The following is a 23812-nucleotide window of genomic DNA, read 5'->3' as shown; positions in this document are numbered from 1 at the left end:
GGGATAGATCTCCGAGAGAGATTTCTGTTTTGAGGGATAGATCACCGAGGGAGATCACTGTTTTAAGGGATAGATCACCGAGGGAGATCACTGTTTTAAGGGATAGATCACCGAGGGAGATCACTGTTTTAAGGGATAGATCTCCGAGGGAGATCTCTGTTTTAAGGGATAGATCACCGAGGATAGATAGATCTCCGACTCGAAGGGATAGATCACCGAGGGAGATCACTGTTTTAAGAGATAGATCACCGAGGGAGATCACTGTTTTAAGGGATAGATCACCGAGGGAGATCACTGTTTTAAGGGATAGATCTCCGAGGGAGATCTCTGTTTTAAGGGATAGATCACCGAGGGAGATCACTGTTTTAAGGGATAGATCTCCGAGGGAGATCTCTGTTTTAAGGGATAGATCACCGAGGAAGATCTCTGTTTTAAGGGATAGATCTCCGAGGGAGATCTCTGTTTTAAGGGATAGATCACCGAGGAAGATCTCTGTTTTAAGGGATAGATCACCGAGGGAGATCACTGTTTTAAGGGATAGATCTCCGAGGGAGATCACTGTTTTAAGGGATAGATCTCCGAGATAGATCTCTGTTTTGAGGGCTAGATCACCAATGGAGATCACTGTTTTGAGGGATAGGTCAGTGGTAAGGTCACTGAGGATGGGATAGGTCCCTGAAAAGATTAAGTCACTTGGAGAAACAGAGGTCTGTAAGGGAGGGATAGATCTCTAAGAGAGAAGTGTGAAGAGAGAGTGAGTGAGTGAGTTTGTGTGTGAATGAGCGCGAGTGTAAGAGTTTGAGTGTGAGAATGAGTGACTTCCCATTGCAGAGATAAAAAGTATTTCACAAGATAAATATGGAGTCTTCTCCCTAAACAATGCATCCAGTAACATAGTTCCCCCTCCTCTCTCTCTCTCTCTCTCTCTCTCTCTCTCTCTCTCTCTCTCTCTCTCTCTCTCTCTCTCTCTCTCTCCCTCTCTATCTCTCTATCTCTCTATCTCTCTCTCTCTCTCTTTGACTCATATACAGATATATGAACAATAGGTCTTAATCTAGGTAGAAGTACATAGTTCTTAGTGGATATAAGTATTCTCCGTAGCCTTGCAAATTATTTATACATAGTGGTAATAGTGCCAATATCATACGCTTAAAAATCAAAAAGTAAAATACATAAAAAACATCTATCCAAAACTCTTTAAAAATTCATAAATACAAAATAAGCAATTGCAAGAATAGGGTGTCCATTATCCACATTAAAACGTGATACCCCCTCATCCTCCGACAGCGGCCGAGGCTGGCCGAGCACTGAGGCTGGGACTCATTGTTGTTATTTCGTTCATGGAGGCAACTCGGTGTTGCCACTGTCTTAATCTGACGAACATTTTAAGTTAATAGACAAAACAAACAAATTAGTTATATACAAAATTTATTACCTCTGTATTTTTTGGGCTGATGTAGGACAAGTGATGTCATCAATGAAAAATTTGAATTACAAGTAAAAAGAAAAGACTTAGAGTTATCAGAATAAAGGTCTATCGCAACTAATTTTCTGCTCACAAATACGAGAAATTAAATCTATTTATTTCTCTTATCTTCCACTTATTTCAAATACGTAACTTAACTCCAGGAAGCTGACCTTCGGGGATTATATATATATATATATATATATATATATATATATATATATATATATATATATATATATATATATATATATATATATATATATATATATTTATATATATATATATATATATATATATATATATATATATATATATATATATATATATATATATATATTTATATATATATATATATATATATTTATATATATATATATATATATATATATATATATATATATATATATATATATATATATATATATATATATATATATATATATATTTGTCGTACTGAATAGGTCAAATTGGTCAGTGAGCGAGAACTCGTTTAAAATTAACTCTTTTCTAAAATTTTCTCTTATACATTTAAAGATATATTTTTTTCATTTATATTAATATAAAAATTAATGATTTTCTACCAAAACAACCTTAGGAAACTTTCCTGACCTTATAACAAGCGCAATTTAATTTAGCCTAATCCAACTAAATATAGTTTATACAACTTTACAATAATTTAATAAACACAATAAAATATTTTTTTCCTTAGATTCAGAATGATTTTTGCGGAATTATTGTATACACAAATTTTCGCTTGCCATATTCGGAAAGAAGTGCGCTGCTAATTTAATACAAAATCGTAATTTTTACTTAGTCGGCACGACATATATATATAAATTTATATATATATATATATATATATATATATATATATATATATATATATATATATATATATATATATATATATAATTATATATATATATATATATATATATATATATATATATATATAAATTTATATATATATATATATATATATATATATATATATAAATTTATATATATATATATATAAATTTATATATATATATATATATATATAAATTTATATATATATATATATATATATATATATAAATTTATATATATATATATATATATATATATATATATATATATATATAAATTTATATATATATATATATATATATATATATATATATATATATATATATAATGTATGTATATATATATAACTCCGTTCAAATAATTAGACTTTGCGTTCTTAAGGATCGAACCTGATACCTGATTACCTCCCATTTCCGCCATGAATCACAATAATGGGCTGAGCAACACTCTCAGCAACTGTCGACAGAACTTCACGGAAAACTTGTCTTGCCATTGTATCTTTTCTTCATGTCTTCAAAAAGAAAATGATCCTGAACATGACGTGTTGACGAACGTCAACATCATATAAATGGCAGCCATTGTCATGTCTTACAAAATCGTAATGACACAATTCTAATTCTCCGTGTTTGAGGAAGAAACACGGATGCAGGACTAGCTTCTACCGTGACAACGTTTCGCTCTGTGCACAGCTTTATCGAAACTCTATATAGAGCGAAGCTTTACCTTAGTAAGAGCTTATACCGAACCTCTATGTTTCCTGCGCTATTATTCACTAGATATCTTTGTATCCACGCCATATATAACTCATTCCAGTCAACATACTTATATTATCCGTTGTCTTACAAGCACGAATAAAGGTAGCAAACACGGATAATGGTTCGACGTCGTCTCCGGGCGTACAGGGGAACACTGAACGTCATAGGTACGTTTGTTATACGTTATTAGAAGGTTGTAGTCGAGTACTTAGTGAAACCTGGCAAGGTGACGCCGTAGAGTTTACCTGCTCCGTCAGAATTTGTTAAACTAATGGGGGTGTAAGAGTTAATTAAGCAAGTGATACTGTCATTGTTAGGTATTTGTTACTCGCCACCCATCACTCGCCATCCGTCAATCTCCACCCATCACTCGCCACCCGTCACTCGCCACCCATCACTCGCCACCCATCACTCGCCACCCATCACTCGCCACCCATCACTCGCCACCTGTGGAATATACTGTTTTCCAGAAATACAGTAGTTATATGTAAATAGATGGCCATACTGTATTTAAAAGAATTATATTATGGAAAATGGGAAACTGGACATGCGCCTGCGCAGACAGGAGAGTCGCCATTTTGGTTTTTGAATTGGATACAACGTTAGTGTAATGGGAAGGAATTTTCGTGCTCTAGAGGTTAAACTTGGGTTGACACCTCTCGAATAGGAGGCGAAATTGTTGGATGTGCATTCCTGCATAACTTGAGATATCAGGCGACTGGACAAGACAGCTCCAGGAACCTCAGATAAGCTGTCTAATTTGTTTAATTTCTGGCCAGTAAAATTTTCATAAATGTAGGCAAAAGGGGGGGTCCTGTACATGACACATTAATGTCCAGTCAAATTGATGAGTGTTATGATTAAGATATATTCTCCTTCTGTTGTATAAATGTGTATATATATAATCATTTATTATTTTTAATATACAGTCCACAAATTTATATATTTACCAGCATTCCTGGTGATGTATTTTTCATTTTTAATTAATAGGTCCAGAGCAACTTGTGGATATGACAGTGGTAGGTATCGAAGGGGGACATTTTTTGCGACCTAGGTGTCCCAAATTCCTACATGTCTAACTGATAAATAATAATCTTTTCATTTACTGTTATGTATATAATGATACATTCAGATAAATGCAATTTTCCACATTTAATTTGCCCTTTGGTCCTTCTTGAACCGGAGGTAATTAGTGAAGTCATTAATTAGTTAATTACTTAATAATTATATGTGAAATGACAGAAGGAGGTGGATGTTAAGTTCACAAATTTACTTAATGTGTAGCGGATTATAATTATTACAATATTAATTTGGATAAGTCAAGTGTGGCTAAAGATTATATTAATGTGTATAAGTGTATTTGTAATTGATAAGCCAAGTGTAGCTAATTATATTAATGTGTATATTAATTTTGCAAAGCCAAAGTGGCTAGGATTTATATTAATGTATTTGTATAATATTAATTTGATAAGATAATTCTAGCCAAGATTTATATCAGTGTATGCATAATTGATAATCCGAGTGTAACTAATATTAATGTGTATAATATTAATTTTGCTATGCCAAATTCTGGCAAGGATTTATTAATTTGTATAATATTAATTTTGATAAGCCAAGGCTCGCTAAAGGTTTGTATTAATGTACATTTAAAATGTATATAATTTTCTTACACGTAATTGCTAAGCTCAAGTAGCTAGGATTTATTCAAAGGCAAGTTGTACTATTTACCTTTATAAAGTGCATAATTTAGTACATAATCAGTGTTATTAAGTTGAATTTAATACATTGCATCATGGCTGAAAATGAGGAAATTAATACAGACAAACATATGGAATATAGAGTAAAGAAAGCATCAATACAGGCTAGAAAAGTTCATGTAACCAAGGCATATAATAAGTGCTTGGAATTAATGAATCGAGAAACTGTGAATACTGATGATTGTATTTAGATGCTTTAGGTAATAGATATGATTCATACAAATTATATTACAACAAATATGAAGGAGATTTGTTAGTAAACTGTGTAGATGAGACTGAAGTAGATCTCATGATTAATCAGTATTATGAATTAGAGGAAAAGATTCTTTCTTGTAAAAGTCAGTCCTTGAATAAATTAAAATGTGTAAACCAGGCAGTTAATCAGTCTGCTCCAACAAATAATATGTCTTTGCCAAAACTCCCAGAATTATGTTTACCTGTGTTTAATCCTGGTGAAAGTTGGGAGGAATTTTGGTCAATTTTTAAAGCAGCTGTGCATGACAGGAGTGACCTAGCCTGTATAACTAAATTATTTTACCTCAAAGGACAGGTAAGAGGAGATGCTCACATACTCATACAAGCCTTTCCCAATGTAGATGACTCTTACAAGGAAGCAGTTCACTTGCTGAAGGTCACTTATGGTAATATAGAACAAAGTAGGTTAGATCTATTGAATATCATTGTTAATTTAAAATCTCCAGATCACACTTACAAAGGTTTACAGCAGTTTAGAGTTAAACTGGAGAGCACTCTCAAAACTTTAAGTAATAAATATAATCTGAAGGAATCAGACTGGTTATTGAGTGCCATGGTACAGAATAAATTAAGCTGTAAAACACTTGAATGGCTCTCAAATATCACAAGGGTTATTTTGGACTGGAGGAAATAAGACTAGGTCTACAAGAATTAATTGTGCAGTTGCAGACCAACCAACTAACTCATTTTAAAGATGCAATACACAATAACTTTGAGGTATCTGTCAAGTTTCACAAAGGGAAAAATTATCCCAATGTTAATAATCAAATTTCATTTCCTAAAAAGAGTTGCATAGGTGCATATCAAGTAGCAGGAATCAGAAGTAATGATTCTCCACAAGGTAAGAAGAATAATATTGTGGTGATTATGTTTAGCATTCAGAGACTCCTCGTGGTTGGTGAGTCTATTGTTGAGATTAATTGTAAAAGAGCCTTCATAGGGGTGAGAAAGAGCTGCTGGCGGGCTCTTGATCCCTGAGGACTGAAGCGACCTTCCACTTCTCTGAATTCAGTCTGCTTGGTATTTCCCATGCACTGGATGACTCCACCGGGTTTAGCGTTATTTTTGAAGTCCAGTTAGCCAGATGGGGTCGGAATGTTGCAGTTCAGAGGGTTATCTTAGCTGTGATGTCAGTACTCTTCTGGCAAAACAGCCATGGAGTGAATGGCGATAAAAGTGTTTCGTCTTTTTCGTTTCAGTGAATCACTCTGACGTATATTACGTTAATATAGGCATTTTTATTCAACTATCTATGATATATATTTTTTATATTATATAAGAAACACGTTACATAACATCAACATAATACACCCAGAGTAGAACAAATTGAAATGAATATGAGGTGTGGTTGCCAGGCGGTTTGTAGGAGTGACGGCAAGAATTACGTTTTCTCTAGTCCAACACCAGAGAAACTGTGTACAGTATAGTATTACTGGGGTAACTGTAGAATTTTATTCTTTTCGTAAGCCTTCACTCTTAATTCAAATTCAAAGTTTATTCTCTATAAGGATTACAATGCTGAGTTTACAGAAATTTGGTTTTTGTGTGGTTTACATGTAGTAAAATAGTGATTACAGAGTGTACCACTAGAACGCCTAGCATGGCTAGGCATTCCGGGCGGACTTAGTTTTATTCTTAATTGTAAAATATTACAAATTATGAGGTAAGTTGGTATTATGGCTAAGTGACTAAATACTAGTTTGTGAGTTTAGCAATGTGAATGCTTTTGTTTTGGCACAGTACATAGTTTCAGTATTGGAGTATCACAGGATTCATTATTTTAAGATTGAGATTAATATTTCTGTTTATGGTCAAATGAGTGAGTGTAAGTGTGAACCACCAGGTGGTATTCGTGTAATTAGTTGACGGGGTGTATCAGGGAGATAAGATGTTTTCTAATGGTAGTTTTGAAGGTGATGAATGTGTCTGCAGTTCTAGAGTTCTCAGGTAGGGTATTCCAGATTTTAGGGCCTTTGACATACATTGAATTTTTGTAAAGGTTTAGTCGGACACGGGGAATGTCGTAGAGATGTTTGTGTCTGGTGTTATGCCTGTGGGTTCTGTCACAACTATCAAGAAAGCGTTTTAGGTCAAGGTTGATATTAGAGTTTAAGGCCCTGTAGATGTAGATTGCACAGTAGTAAGTGTGGATGTACTGAACAGGGAGTAAATTTAGGTCTATGAAGAGTGGGGGGGGTGTGTTGCCAGGGATGGGATTTAGTGATTATTCTTACTGCAGCTTTTCGTTGGGTTATTATTGGCTTTAGGTGTGTTGCTGCAGTTGATCCCCAAGCACAAATAGCATAGGTGAGGTATGGATAAATAAGTGAGTGGTATAGTGTGAGAAGGGCATTTTGCGGCACGTAGTATCGTATCTTGGAGAGGATCCCAACCGTTTTGGATACTTTTTTGGTTATATGCTGGATATGGGTGCTGAAATTCAGGTTGTTGTCAAGGTATAAGCCTAGGAATTTGCCCCCATTATTTCTGGTAATTAGAGTGTTGTCAATCTTAATGTTAATTTGTGCATCTCCTGCTCTGATACCAAACATAATATAGTAGGTTTTGTCAGTGTTAAGCGTAAGTTTATTGGCTGTCATCCAAGTCGATATTTTGATCAGCTCCTCATTCACACTGGTGTTGAGGGTGGCAAGATTAGGGTGAGAGATGACATAAGTCGTGTCGTCAGCAAAGAGAATGGGTTTCAGGTGTTGGGATACGTTTGGAAGGTCATTGATGTATATGAGGAAGAGCAGGGGACCAAGGACACTTCCCTGCGGAACTCCAGTATCAAGTGGCCGTGTTGCTGATGCTGTGTCTTTAATGGTGACATACTGATACCTATTAGTAATGTAAGATTTGAAATAAGCAAGCGCATGGCCTCTTATACCGTAATGATCAAGTTTGTGGAGTAGGATGTCGTGGTCTACTGTGTCAAAAGCTTTTCTTAGGTCAATAAAAATTCCTAGTGGATATTCCTTATTTTCCAATTATGTGTAAAGCAGATCTAGCATTTTTATGATTGCATCATTAGTGCTTTTATTTTTCCTGAATCCAAATTGGCAGGGGTTGAGTATGTTTAGTGCCATTTGCTTCAAAAATGGTGTGTTGTATGAGAATGAGAGTGCTGCTGTTTATTTATTCTACTGCATCAACGTGAAGACAACTTGTACACAATATACGGTGTTTGTATTGTGGGGTAAAAGCTTCATAAACGTATGAGAAATGAACGTGTATGAACGGTAAGCGGACAGGAATTAATACGCGTTCATCTGTTTGTTTACATTCTCCACGTCTCTCTCTCGTTTACGATGGCATCTAGGGGTAGTTGTTAGAAATTATTAAACTCAATGAACAAGGTATGTCAATGGTAATATTAATAATCGCTCTGGGGCGATTTAAATGTCGTATCTTTCAGGTAGGTGCGGTAGAAGTGCAAGTTACCAGTGGTAACTCGCACTTCTACCGCACTGGTAACTTACCACACCTGACTTTCTACAATAAATACACCTCTCGCCCTACATTAAGACTATAAACATTTTAAGGTAAGTAATGAGTGTACTGTATGTGTATTTTACATTTTTGTTGTTTTTAATGCATAGTTCTATTGCTAACCTAGCACCAAACTTGCACACGAAAATCACTCCCTATGAAAGCAGAAGACTCGGCAGACGATGCAACATCCCCTAAATGAGAAGCAGTGGTGTCACTAACACGATAAGAGACAACATAATAAGTGTCAGGGGCCCAAGACTGTTCAACTGCCTCCCAGCATACATAAGGAGGATTACCAATAGACCCCTGGCTGTCTTCAAGCAGGCGCTGGACAGGCACCAAAAGTCAGTACCTGACCAGCCGGGCTGTGGTTCGTACGTCGGGTTACGCGCAGCCAACAGTAACAGCCTGGTTGATCAGGCTCTGATCCACCATGAGGCCTGGTCACAGACCGGGTCGAAAAGGTGATGACCCCCGAAACCCTCTCCAGGTATACTCCATGTCTCTGGGTATATAGTGAAAACATGTTATCAAGCATTTATAGGAGGTCCTCGCTTTACGGCGCTTCGCTTTAAGGTGATTCGCTAATAAGGACACTTCAAATTATGACCAAAACTCGTTCATACCTTCCCTAATTAGCTGTTATGGTTTTCGCATGTCAATCTGTTTACATCTCCTGTGAAGAACCTTTCCAAAATTTCAATTGCTTTAAAGTTATTTTGAATTTTATACTCTGATAAGTATATGTGAACCTGTAACTAAATAAACACACATTGTTCTGGTAAGCAGGTACACATTAAAATGAATAAGAGTCTCACTAGTGCTGAAGACATCATAATAATAATCGGTCTGGGGCACTTTGACGTAATTACATTATAAACATTTTCATTAATCCATCTATGATATTTTTTTCAAAATTATATAACAAACACATTACATAATATAAATTTAATATACCCACAGTAGAACAAATTAATATAAATATGAGATGTAGATGTAGATGAGATGAGATGTAGAGAAGTAGTCAAGTAATTAGGTATCTTAATTACAAAACCCCTCAAGGAAGGTTCCTTGATGTTGGTGAGGGGCTCTTGATTTAGGGAATTGGATCTGTGCTCCAGTTCCCCGAATTAAGCCTGAATGCCTTCCACATCCCCCCCCAGGCGCTGTATAATCCTCCGGGTTTAGCGCTTCCCCCTTGATTATAATAATAATAATTACAAAAACTCACGAAGTCGTATTGACACGATTGCTGGCCCAGAGTTTTACGACTCAATGGAAATAAGTCACTTTGTCTGACTTTTTTGGGTTATCCCAGGGTTCCCTACACATATGCTGCTATGTATGATAATCTATGTAACTGTATTTGTGTATACCTGAATAAACATACAATCGCCACAAGTTGAGTCCCAGCCCATAGTATAGTTTGGCTTGTAGGAGTGACGGAAAGAATTACGTTTTCTCTAGCTCAACACCAGAGAAACTGTGTACAGTATAGTATTACTGGGGTAACTAAAGAAAATTATTCCTCTCGTATGCTTTCACTCGTAAGTTTACTCAGGTACAGGTACACATAAATACAGTAACATAAATTATGATACATACCAGCATATGTGTAGATTACCTAGGATAACCCAAAAAAAAAAGTCAGTAACTTATTTCCATTGGTGCCCTTGTAATAACTTATTATTTAAACGATAACATTTACTTACTTACTTAACAGGTAAAACAGGTAAATAACTTATGTGAAAAGCAGTTGCAATAAAAGTAGATACTCTTGGAATAAGGTAAACTGAGTTACATACATTAACATTAACGGGAGGATCAGTTCACAGTATTAGGTACATGTATGTTAGGTATACAAGGAATCATTCTCCTCGCTTTTTATAGCTATATTCGTTAGGTACCTTTTGGCTCTCTTCTTGAACTGGCTCATGCTGTGACAGGCTCGTGCTATGACACTCCTTTACTGCTGTACAATAAAATGTGTTTGAAGACCGACCACTGACTGTGGGTACTGCAAAGTTGTGTTCCCTTCCCATAGTAATATAATTGCCTTGGTTCCAAGCCTTGATAAACTTGGCAGAAAGATATTCTGGACATTGTGAACAATTTTATAAACGTGATTTAACTTCAGTTGCTTTACTCTGTCTTCAATATTCAGCTTATTCAGTTGTTATAATTCGCCCTGGTCTACATGTTCTCTTGGACCCAGGCCCTGGATGAATCATACCATTTTGTTCTGAGTGATTTATAGTCTATCTTTCAATTTTTTGTCGAGGAAGGGTACCATGAATAGCAAGCGTAGTCCATATGGTATTGTATAAGAGCTAGAAATAGGGGCCAGCGAGCCTCGGTGGTAGACACTGTGCTTGTCTGTAGAGGAACCTTAGTCAGGCACTCGTTTTCTTTACTACGCAGTTGCTTATCAATTCTCCTGACATGCATGGGTCAATGGGAATTCCCAGATATTTCACTGAGGAAACTGAAGTGATGGGTTCCCCATTACACTGGACATTAAAATTATCTACCCCTTTTCAGTTTGTTTCATGCCAAAGAGTATGGTTTACGTCTTCTCGAGGTGTAACGATTTGTTATCTACTAAGCATTTGCTGCAGGACTCTAGTTCTAGTGTTATTACATTAATTATATCTTGTGGGTCTTTACCTAACAATAACAGAGCACTGTCATCTGCATACAACAGAAGCTTACACTTGACACTGATGGGCATGTCATTCACGTAAAACAGGAACAATAAGGTACCCAAAATACTACCCTGACGAACCCCACATGCAATCGGCAGGGGTTCTGATTCTGTGTTGTTGATCTTGACAATTTGTTGCCCGTTGCTCAGGTAGGACTTAAACCAATTTACAGAACCTGTGCCGATAGCTTGTAGTTTCTTCCATAATATATTGTGGTTGATCGTATCGAAGGCCTTTTACAAATCTAAGATTACGATACTTATGAGATTCCCTAGTGACATTTCAGTCCATAAGATTAATTAGGGAAGCGTCGGTCGAGTAAGATCTCATAAAACCCGATCACAGCGTCATTTGCTCTATAAATGGTGCGTTGCATAAGAATGAGAGTATTGCTGTTTATTTATTCTATTGCACCAACGTAAAAACAACTTGTACACAATGTAAGGTGTTTGTATTGTGGCAAAAGCTTCACAAACGTATGCACAATCAATGAACGTGAATGAACTGTAAGCGGACAGGAATTGACACGCATTCATCTGTTTGTTGATATTCTCCGCCTCTCTCTCGTTTACGATGGCATCTTAGGGTAATTGTTAGAAATGATTGAACTCAGTGAATAAGGTATGTTGATGATAATAATAATAATAATAATAATAATAATAATCGCTCTGGGGTGCTTTAAATGTATATTTCGTGTTTCACGAAATCGTAATGACACGATTGCAAACAAACCATACCACGGATGGGGATAGAACCAGCGATCAGAGTCTCAAAACTCCAGACCGTCGCGTTAGCCACTGGGCCAGCTAGCCACAATAAGATTCATCCAAATCGTGTCATTACGATTTCGTGAGTCATGTTGACGGCTTTGAAGGGACTTGAGCTAGAGTCCGTCACGGCCATGCTAGCTGGAGATTCGTCTGTAAAAACTTGCATTTGTGGTCACAGTGGTGGCTATGCTAACCTTCCTATGGTGTAGAAATATACCTAGTTGGATGAATCTTATTGTGGCTAGCTGGTCCAGTGGCTAACGCGACGGTCTGGAGTTTTATGACTCTCTGATCGCGGGTTCTATCCCCGTCCGTGGTATGGTTTATATTTCGTGTTGGTCTGGTAGCAGGGGGAGTTACCACGCCTGACTTTCTACAATAAATATTCATCCTACATTAAGGGGGATATCAAGGTTCTCAGCGCGAACGAAAAATTTTTCCGAAAAAATTCACAAACTGAGTTAATCTTATAGAAAAATAGCTTAACTCTCTGGCAACACAATGGTACCAGAATCATTGTTCTACGACATTCCTACAAGGAATTATGGTCATTTAAGAGTACAAATATTTTAAGGTAAGTAGTGAGTGTACAGTATGTGTATTTTAGTTTTTTATTGTTTTTTACTTGAAGGATCTAACCTTCAAGGACCATAACATTGTAAAGTAAAAGGACACAAGTGCAACTAATGTGACATTTATTGTGGCAACGTTTCGCTCTCCAGGAGCTTTATCAAGCCATTACAAACAATACATGTACGAATTAATTGCTTTTGTCACTACCACTACTACTACTACTACTACCACTAGTGAACATCGGAATGGTACCTCACTAGTATTCACCTCACTCTGAGCCTTTATATACCCTCTGTGTCCATGTATTGTTTGTAATGGCTTGATAAAGCTCCTGGAGAGCGAAACGTTGCCACAATAAATGTCACATTAGTTGCACTTGTGTCCTTTTACTTTACATATTGTCGGTAATTCTACCAACTTTATTACGACCATAACATTGTATCAATCGCATCTGCTAGAAAAATGACAGGATGGATAATGAGAACCTTCAAAACTAGGGATGCCAAGCCCATGATGACACTCTTCAGGTCACTTGTTCTATCTAGGCTGGAATATTGCTGCACACTAACACCACCTTTCAAGGCAGGTGAAATTGCTGACCTAGAAAATGTACAGAGAACCTTCACGGCGCGCATAACGGAGATAAAACACCTCAATTACTGGGAGCGCTTGAGGTTCCTAAACCTGTATTCCCTGGAACGCAGGCGGGAGAGATACATGGTTATATACACCTGGAAAATCCTAGAGGGACTAGTACCGAACTTGCACACGAAAATCACTCACTACGAAAGCAAAAGACTTGGCAGACAATGCAACATCCCCCCAATGAAAAGCAGGGGTGTCACTAGCACGTTAAGAGACCATACAATAAGTGTCAGGGGCCCGAGACTGTTCAACTGCCTCCCAGCATACATAAGGGGGATTACCAACAGACCCCTGGCAGTCTTCAAGCTGGCACTGGACAAGCACCTAAAGTCGGTTCCTGACCAGCCGGGCTGTGGCTCGTACGTTGGTTTGCGTGCAACCAGCAGTAACAGCCTGGTTGATCAGGCTCTGATCCACCATGAGGCCTGGTCACAGACCGGGCCGCGGGGGCGTTGACCCCCGGAACTCTCTCCAGGTAAACTCCAGGTAACCTAATACATGATAGTTTAAACATATTATGTTATATATATATATATATATATATATATATATATATATATATATATATATATATATATATATATATATCGTGCCGAATATGTAAAACTGGTCAATTAGCAAGAACTCATTTAAAATTAAGTCCTTTCTGAAATTTTCTCTTATAAATTTAAAGATATATTTTTTTCATAAATGATGATGTAAAGATTTATAATTTTGCTTCAAAAGAATCTTAGAAAACTTACCTAACCTTATTATAACAAGAACAATTTATTTTAGCCTAACCCAACTAAATATATTTTACAATAATTTAATATTAAACAAACACAGTGACATATTTTTTTCGTTAGGTTCAGAATGGTTTTGGCGAAATTATTGCATACACAAATTTTCACTTGTCCTATATGGCAAGATGAGCGTTGCTATTTAAGCCAAGATCGCAAGTTCTGCCTATTCGGCACGACATATATATATATATATATATATATATATATATATATATATATATATATATATATAAATATATATAAATATATATATATATAAATATATATAAATATATATATTTATAAATATATAAATATATATAAATATATATATTTATAAATATATAAATATATATAAATATATATATATATATATATATATATATATAAATATATATATAAATATATATATATATATATATATATATATATATATATATATATATATATATATATATATATGCGCAGTACAATCACAAACAGGAGATTTTAACAATGCAGAACAAGCCACATGGGGATGGAAATCGTTAGCTCAAGATCTTTCGCATTCTTGTGCGTCGTCAGGAGCTATGCAATGTTGCAAGAATATGAACAGATATTAGGTGGGGAAATAATTCTCTGAGGCGAGGCAGAAGCGTAAAGCGTTGAGCCATGTCAGAGTGGTCACACTCCACTGTAACAAGGGCAATAATCACCAACGAGCGATAAAATATGCATGGCATGGATTGCAAAAGTACGAACCGGTACCAAAATATTAAGCTTTCAGTTTCTCCAGTGGCAGTAAGTATGTGGCAGTTGGGAGTTAAGGCTAGCACTGATTTTCTTCATTTATTCTAGTTTCGGGTTTCAAAATTTATGAAGGAAGATGGAGGGTCTTTTAATGCTGGTGAACGGTTTATAATCCGATGAATTGGAGTTTCATTCACGTTGCTGGTTTTAAAACCTGATTGCATTCAATTCCCATGTTCTTTAACTCGTATGATTTACAGATATCCAAAGAAAACTTATTATTATTTAAAATTATCTAAAGCTAAGCAGTACAAGGCAACGCCATCTATGATTCGTGTCTTCATATTTATCTGTACATACCTGGAGATTATTTTGGGGGTCAACGCCCCCGCGGCCTGGTCTGTGACCAAGCCTCATGTATACACTTAGTGTAGAGTGTAGAAATTATTCTTGACTGGTTGTAAACAGATCACGTGCAGCCTTAACAGCCTATAGACCTAACAGTCTATAAGCTTTGAAAAACCACCATCCAGCCTTATATGTTCTAGCAAAATAATAAAAATTCTCTATCAGTGCCGTGTTATAAGGGAAAATAAAAACTCATAAACGTGTTGACAGACTTTCACGTGTGCGGGACGCCTTGATTAATTTCTGACAGTGGCGACGCGGTGAAGTTTATGGTGTGAATCCTAAGTATTTTTTTTTTTTGGGGGGGGGAAGAGTGAACGCACACCACCACCACTTTCCCTGGTAGCCGTCAGCACTTGCTGTTAGAATTGCGCAACAGAAACCACCAATGTGGTTACCCGGTCTCTGGTAGTTACTTGCAAGTTTTGTAGAGGATTCAATCTACTGTTGCCTTTGCAAGACCTGTCGACGAATGTGGAACTAAATGTATAACACTTTCTTGATCAGTGTTTGTTTACAGACGATGGTTCTAAGAAGAGCTTTATTAAGCTCTACTTTGAGCAAAACGTCGTCTACGAATGTTTTGCTCTACTCAGTGTGCCTTCTTACCGATGTCTCGCGCTAGCCTTCTGAGAACTTTGCTTTAGAGATGTATCGGATATCCGCATTACCTGGAGTTTACCTGGAGAGAGTTCCGGGGGTCAACGCCCCCGCGGCCCGGTCTGTGACCAGGCCTCCTGGTGGATCAGAGCCTGATCAACCAGGCTGTTACTGCTGGTTGCACGCAAACCAACGTACGAGCCACAGCCCGGCTGGTCAGGAACCGACTTTAGGTGCTTGTCCAGTGCCAGCTTAAAGACTGCCAGGGGTCTGTTGGTAATCCCCCTTATGTATGCTGGGAGGCAGTTGAACAGTCTCGGGCCCCTGACACTTATTGTATGGTCTCTTAACGTGCTAGTGACACCCCTGCTTTTCATTGGGGGGATGTTGCATCGTCTGCCAAGTCTTTTGCTTTCGTAGTGAGTGATTTTCGTGTTCAAGTTTGGTACTAGTCCCTCTAGGATTTTCCAGGTGTATATAATCATGTATCTCTCCCTCCTGCGTTCCAGGGAATACAGGTTTAGGAACCTCAAGCGCTCCCAGTAATTGAGGTGTTTTATCTCCGTTATGCGCGCAGTGAAGGTTCTCTGTACATTTTCTATGTCAGCAATTTCACCTGCCTTGAAAGGTGCTGTTAGTGTGCAGCAATATTCCAGCATCCGCGGAACATCCGCATAATTCCTTACATCCGCATCCTCATTCGCATTTTACTGTAAATAAATATCTGCATATGCATCCACATCCGCAAAATAAGTAAGACATCCTCATACACATCCGCATCCGTGGATATCTAAATTTTCACATCCGATACTTCTCTACTTTGCTCAATACTTGTTAATATTCTTCCCATCAGTAATTTCTTTTAAAATCGAGTATTTCTTCGTGAAACTCTTTCTAGGGGTCTAAGAGACTTTATGTATACTGGGTGTATAATAATCCACTTGATACAACAAACCGAGCAATTCTGTGATGTCCCGCTACATAACATCCGATTTCACTTAAACGTGAATCGGCTAATATAATGGCTATTATATAACGTGAGAATATAGCTAGTCTATATAGAGTGGCTATATTCTCACTGGAAGACACCAACGAGTGGGTCTCGACACAATGCTGATGAAGGTATTATTTTAGAATGAGTTATTACTTGTTAAAAATGGTAATCCTGAGCCAGTGGTGATCACTAATAGTAAATCGTAACAGGAAAAAGTTGCTCTGTACATTTCGACCTCGGTCTGGAGCCCTTTTCTGCCGAGAGAGTCCAAGGCCGCGAGGCTGACCGAGCATAGAAGAAAAGGCTGTGTGCTGGCTTTCTCTTTTAACGGACCGTTATGCCGTCTGAGGGACGACCAACGTTCAGAGGAACACGCGGAAACTGGCTATGATTATTTCTGTTGTTTGAAAGGAAAGACTATGATAAGTGACAGGAAGTTTAACTGCGAGGAGGGTGAGGTGAAGGGGGTGAAGGGAAAGGAGGTGAAGGGGAAAGGGGTGAAGGGGGGGAAGGGGTTTACAAGTGACGGTGAAGGGAGGATTGCTGGACAAAATGTGTAACTTTCGCTGGTCGGTTGAAGAGTGTGGGGGATGTGGCGCCGGTCATCAGTGGTTCTCCCACAGCCATATTGAGCACATCTCCCTGTGCTCCCTTTTTCCTCTGCCGCTGCTGTTACTTACCGTACAATCATACACCCCCATCCCGCCCTCTCACACACTAACACTCCATCCACCAAAAAAAAATCACAAATTAGTATATACGCACTCTAGGAATCTCTAGCAGGACTGATATTGTAAGCATCCAATTGCGAACGCTGTTCAAAACATCTTTCAAGTTACTTTCATATTTATTTCTATTGAGGAGCTGGTATAGGCGAATCTACGAGCGCTGTTCTTCCGACTCCTCACAGCAGCGTAACATCTGCGGGAGTTACAGTCAACAAGATTAAGTAGTGAAAAGTATATTGATAAGATCAGTGGACCAGCAGTGTATCCTGCACACTCAAGGATTTTTACATTGGACTGCGTCCTCTAGACAGCTACTCCACCAGCACGTCGAAGGTAAGTTCACTTCGTATCCTTCTCTCAAAATGTTTGACGTCCTTTGGGAACGTACTTGCTTGGACATCCTCCTCTTTTCTGAAATTCTGCAAGCTCCTGATGTGTTAATTGCAACACGAAAGGCCTAAAACTATCATTGTACTCCCCCCGTGGTTGTTTTGCATCCTGTATCGCTTGGTTTGCAATATTTGCGTAATATATATATATATATATATATATATATATATATATATATATATATATATATATATATATATATATATATATATATATATATATATATATGTCGTGCCGAATATGTAAAACTGGTCAATTAGCAAGAACTCATTCAAAATTAAATCCTTTCTATAATTTTCTCTTATACGCTTACAGGTATATTTTTTTCATTAATGTTAATGTAAAAATTTTTAATTTTGCACCAAAAGAATCTTAGAAAACTTACCTAACCTTATTATAACAAGAACAATTTATTTTACCGTAACCCAACTAAATATATTTTAATTTGTTTACAATAATTTAGTACTAAACAAACACAGTGAAATATATTGTTTTCGTTAGGTTCAGAATGATTTTGGCGAAATTATTGCATACACAAATTTTCGCTTGTCCTATATGGCAAGATGAGCGTTGCTATTTAAGCCAAGATCGCAAGTTCTGCTTATTCGGCACGACGTATATATATATATATATATATATATATATATATATATATATATATATATATATATATATATATATATATATATATATATATATATATATATATATATATATATATGGGTAGATTGGTAAAGCACTGCGTACCTTGTCCTAAGGTTCGTAGGTTCAAGTCTCCTTCAGCCAGAGATCAGTGTTTGTGTATATTTCGCATGCTCTCGCGAATTCCTTGTATATATATATATATATATATATATATATATATATATATATATATATATATATATATATATCACCTTAAACCTTACTGCAATGATTAAAATAGTTTTGACTGGTAGTATACAGACTAAGTGCAGCCTTAATCACCCTTGTGAAGGCGATCAAAATTTAAGTTCGGTTAGGTAACAAACCGAGAGGCGTGCGAGAAATCTCGACGTTCCACAAGTGACCCTTTGATTTATTTTACGATAGGTTTAGTGTACATCATGTTAATAGTCAGCTAGTGTTATATATAGTCAGCGAGTGTTATTGTCAGCTAGTGTCATGGTCAGCTAGTGTCATGGTCAGCTAGTGTTACAGTCAGCTAGTGTCATGGTCAGCTAGTGTCATGGTCAGCTAGTGTTACAGCAAGCTAGTGTCATGGTCAGCTAGTGTTACAGTCAACTAGTGTCATGGTCAGCTAGTGTTATAGTCAGCTAGTGTCATGGTCAGCTAGTGTTACAGTCAACTAGTGTCATGGTCAGCTAGTGTTACAGTCAGCTAGTGTCATGGTCAGCTAGTGTCATGGTCAGCTAGTGTTACAGTAAGCTAGTGTCATGGTCAGCTAGTGTTACAGTAAGCTAGTGTCATGGTCAGCTAGTGTTACAGTCAACTAGTGTCATGGTCAGCTAGTGTTACAGTCAACTAGTGTCATGGTCAGCTAGTGTTACAGTCAGCTAGTGTCATGGTCAGCTAGTGTTATAGTCAGCTAGTGTCATGGTCAGCTAGTGTTATAGTCAGCTAGTGTCATGGTCAGCTAGTGTTACAGTCAACTAGTGTCATGGTCAGCTAGTGTTACAGTCAGCTAGTGTCATGGTCAGCTAGTGTTCCAGTCAGCTAGTGTCATGGTCAGCTAGTGTTATAGTCAGCTAGTGTCATGGTCAGCTAGTGTTATAGTTTGCTAGAGTCATGGTCAGCTAGTGTTATAGTCAGCTAGTGTCATGGTCAGCTAGTGTTATAGTTTGCTAGAGTCATGGTCAGCTAGTGTCATGGTTAGCTAGTGTCCATGTTTTGTGACCACCTCTTGGGTCATCTTCCTCGTGGGAAATTTTGTGTGTGGTGTATGCCAAGTAGTCGGCTACTGTATAATGTACTCAACTTTGTACTCTTTCCCTCTGCAACGTTCTTTGTACTCTAGTCATAAGAGTGGTAGTGGCGCCGCTAGACAAGACAGTAACGGTTGGTTGCTCCCGTAAAACAACGAGATAGGTGCCGTCGTGGTGTTGCTACCAGAGTTACGCAAAATTTGTTATCAAAAAAATAATTACTACCATCTTGGATATCTCAGATTAATGCCGAGAGGATGTTATTGAACTGTGTGTGTGTGTGTGTGTGTGTGTGTGTGTGTGTGTGTGTGTGTGTGTGTGTGTGTGTGTGTGTGTGTGTGTGTGTGTGTGTGTGTGTAAAGGTCGTGTACTCTAACATCCCTTACTTTCGTTTTAGCGAGGTTTTGTGAAGGGCGGGAGGAGAGGAGAGGGAAGTGGAGTCTGGTAGCTTTCACTAATGACAGCTGACTAGTGTGTGTGTGTGTGTATATATATATATATATATATATATATATATATATATATATATATATATATATATATATACCCTTAATCCCCTCCCCATCCTCCCCCGGGAGGGCCGTACAGCCCACAGGTGAGAGTATTCGACTCACAGTAGCAAGATCCTGGGTTCGAATCCCTTGTGGGGATTGACATCTGGGCTGGATTCCTTACACTCTTGCTACCCCTGTCCACCTAACGGTAAAAATAGGTACCTATGTGCTGGCTAACTGAAGTAGGTCGCATCCAGGTAAAAATACGTACGGTAATTCCAGTACCTATTTAAAATATTAAAGTGTTAGGTAAAAGCTATTCGTGTACCTAATAATGTTAATAAATAATATATAAAAACGTTTATTCCGTCCCTACAAGAGTTGGACTGGTGAGTAGCGTTGTATCTTTGGTTCATTACTGATATTCCTCAGGTGTCGAGGACGCAGGTACGGGTGATAATTAGGTGATGTAATGGTTTTAGAAAAACAACGAATTGAACAATGAGACACTTGTGAACAGTTCGGAAACTCTCTTGATGGAGTGAACACCTCGACTCCAGGCTGAGAGACTGGTTACCTTATTCTCCTCCTTGCTCATCGGTCTTCTCTGTATTGGACTGAAGAAGCCACCGGCTGGAAAGACGTTTCTTCAGTAAAAATTCCTGAATATTGTACAAGTGTGTCTTCAAGTGATGGTTAGTTTTGCTCGGCTCGGCTCACTGTGTGACCCTTGTGTTTCAGGGCTTTGTTTTGGTTGTAATAATCGGCTTGGTTCAGAATACTGAGACAAGAAAATGTGTTGCGTATGTGTTGTTGGGGAATGTTTGTGTGTTTTTATTTTCAGTGAAAACCTGCAAGCCATAACTAAAAAAAAAAAAACGCCCGTTCAATCTTTTTTGTGTGTGTGTAAGAAAGCTCTTCGTTACGTGAAAAAATTACACATATAGAAAACAGTCTGGTGGACATATTTGTTGTTATATTTTTTGCACAGTGTGTGAATTATGTTTCTTTGGAGACATCTGTGTCAGCGCAGGAGAATGTGTCCTCGCAGACACATGATCCCGCTGGATGAAGATCAAGGTGGAGAGTCCAACAGACAACTCACTCAAAAGCAAGTTAATCCTCGCCAATCCAAACCAGTTATAATTCCCGTTACTGCCACTACACAGTTATGTACTACACAGGAGGCTACTCTTCTGAGATAACTCTCTCAAGAGTAACGAAATTCCTGACTGAAGGTCGAGGAGCAGCCTTGTCCCTGGTGATGCACTCAAGTACTCATGTACTCACTTTATACCCAGATGTTGTACAAGTGTCTCATTTATCAATGTAAATAAGGTACCACAAACGGTAGTACCTTATGCAGTTCAAGGTACCACGAACAGTACCACTTGTTATGTATCGCAGCGAATTATACATTTAAGTTTTTCATTCTTTTTCACGTTCTTAAAAATATTTGCAGTCAACTTGAAGCTTCAAGCTAATATTGTCAGATTCGCTTCTATTTATACCAGTCAAGATATTCCCAAACTAATAGTTAACTATTACCAAATTCCCTTCAACGGTTCAGCGGGAATTTGAATTAGCAAAACATACGTTCTCTTTACGAGTTTCTCCAATATTGAGCCATAATGCGATAATAGTGTGTTTCTGGAGTGTACAGGGGAAGAGGGGGAGGGGGATCATTACATTAGTTGTTACGTGTGTGTGGTCAGGCAGGCGAAGAATTCTGTGTAATGCAGTCTGGTGTGATGTCGAGGAGGGAGAGGTACACCTGAATGTATGATGCCCTTTTTTTCCTCCTCCTAGGTGCACACTGCTACCTGCCTTCCTCAGGTACACGCTCCTATCTGCCTTCTTCCCTAGGTGCAGGCCTTACTCAGGAACAGGCTCCTGTCTGCCTTTCCCAGGTCGACTTTCTACCTGCTTTCCACAAGCACACGCTTAAATCTTCCTTCCTCCCATTACACCCAGCGCTGGAACACCTTATCCAGAAATCCATTTTATACCTAAATAGCGGGGAGGTTTTCCCTTTTGTTAAAATGTGTTGCTACGAGAAACCTATGACTTGGAAGAAGCTACGGATACAGTTTTGAGCTTCGCCTAGCGAACATCGAATTGTTTTGATTATTGTCATAATATACGAAATGTGAGTCATGATAGCAACAAATTAGATACATTCTCAAAAACTGAATAATCACATTGTTTCACTGGTATAAAATTATTAAGTTTGGTTTCTCCTTTTTCACTTCTTAGTCTTCCTCCTCTTCCTCTTCTTCCAGTTCCTTCTCTTTCTCCTACCCACAGTACATATCAAAGAATTCTGATTTACAAGGAGGGGGAGAGGCAGACAGGGAGGTAAAAATTAGTGTTGGTCCCGATGTAAACACACTCACGACTTTCACTTTCTTGTAGCCTACACCACTGTCATCTTAGACCACAGCTGCTCTTGTGTGTGTGTGTGTGTGTGTGTGTGTGTGTGTGTGTGTGTGTGTGTGTGTGTGTGTAGTAAACACGCAGGTACCGTCTATAAGAAGGGCAAAAATCTATTAAAATCTATCTCACTTTCTTGAGGAAAATACGGTCTGACGTAGTGACTTTCACTGCTAAAGTGACGCAGCAGTGATCACTGTTGTTTACATCAGGCTTACCTGGGCGAGCCATAATACTATTACTACTACTACTACTAGTACTACTACTACTACCACCACCATTACCATTCCTATTACCATTGCTGCTACTACTACTGTTGCTACTGCCACTACTGCTGTTACTACTACTGTTGCTACTGCCACTACTGCTGTTACTACTACTATTGCTACTGCCACTACTACTACTACTACTACTACTACTACTACTACTACTACTACTACTACTACTACTACTACTATTGATAATATTTCGTTACGGCAAAACTTCTACTTGCAATGCGCTTTTCATGATACAAAAGGGAAAATGATAAATAATTGACTATCATTAAACAATGTTTCCTCACGAGAGGATAACTGACCGAAGATGTGGTAATGAGACCTGACCGACCTTTCGATCTGCCTCCGGGCCATTATCGACTTGTAAATAGACGAAGCCGGACCGAAACGAGGTTATAAGGTTGTCTCTCCCAGGTGAGGGTTATTTGTATATTGTTCCAGTCACGGTATTGTGCCTTTTTTTAGGTTAATATAATATACTAAATCTTGTTTTGGTAGACCCAGAGCAAACGTCGGGGTGTCAGGTTGTAAGATACGATCCCCGTTCCGTTGAGGCAGCAGGCGTCAGTTCCAGCAACGGGAGTTTATCAATTGTTTGTTTGAAGGAGGGGGCAGGGGGGGGATTGTTAGAGTAGCGTAGATAAATACCATTCAGCCACGGCTCCCACGAGACGCCTCAGTAGTTCCAGGCTTTCTTGCCGTTCACTTTCTGATGAAGAGAACTCTTGTCTTCCCACAACATGTACACAGACACACAACATTCTCTCTCTCTCTCTCTCTCTCTCTCTCTCTCTCTCTCTCTCTCTCTCTCTCTCTCT

The 23812-nt window shown here is 38.0% G+C and overlaps 1 protein-coding gene across 1 annotated transcript in view; it reads left to right on the top strand.

The window, feature by feature from the left end:
- The first annotated feature begins 17363 nt into the window (after positions 1–17363).
- Positions 17364–23812, top strand: part of LOC128695207 (uncharacterized) — a 145249-nt gene continuing 138800 nt past the window's right edge. Inside the window, exon 1 of the mRNA XM_070091312.1 lies at positions 17364–17831. The gene's annotated coding sequence lies outside the window, so the exon portion shown is untranslated. The remainder of the gene's footprint in view (positions 17832–23812) is intronic.

Source organism: Cherax quadricarinatus, chromosome 35, assembly GCF_038502225.1.
Source record: "Cherax quadricarinatus isolate ZL_2023a chromosome 35, ASM3850222v1, whole genome shotgun sequence".
NCBI lineage: Eukaryota > Metazoa > Arthropoda > Malacostraca > Decapoda > Parastacidae > Cherax > Cherax quadricarinatus.
Note: the sequence above shows the minus strand (reverse complement) of the source record. Positions and strands in the feature narration are given on the sequence as shown.